Below are 295 nucleotides of genomic sequence, written 5' to 3'. Positions count from 1 at the left end.
TCCTCAGCGCAGCGACGGCGGGACCCGCAGCCACACGCGCCAGGTCATGCTCGCCTTCCGCTGGGTCAAGGGGCCCCGCTGCCTCCCGTGACCCCGGGGCCGGTCATGGGGGCCTCCGCACCGTCTGAAACGGAGGGGAAAGGGGTTAGTATTTCTCACAACTTTCAGGGGTAAATTAAAAATAAGTTTAAAAAGAAGCTTCTTTTTCCCGCGTTCCTTTATTTTTGGGCCTTTTTCCAGCTTCACAAAAGATTCAATAACACTTTTTTCGGAACAAAGCTCCTAAGTAAGGGGG

This window comes from Penaeus monodon, chromosome 29 (genome assembly GCF_015228065.2).
Source record: "Penaeus monodon isolate SGIC_2016 chromosome 29, NSTDA_Pmon_1, whole genome shotgun sequence".
Taxonomy (NCBI): domain Eukaryota; kingdom Metazoa; phylum Arthropoda; class Malacostraca; order Decapoda; family Penaeidae; genus Penaeus; species Penaeus monodon.
Note: the sequence above shows the minus strand (reverse complement) of the source record.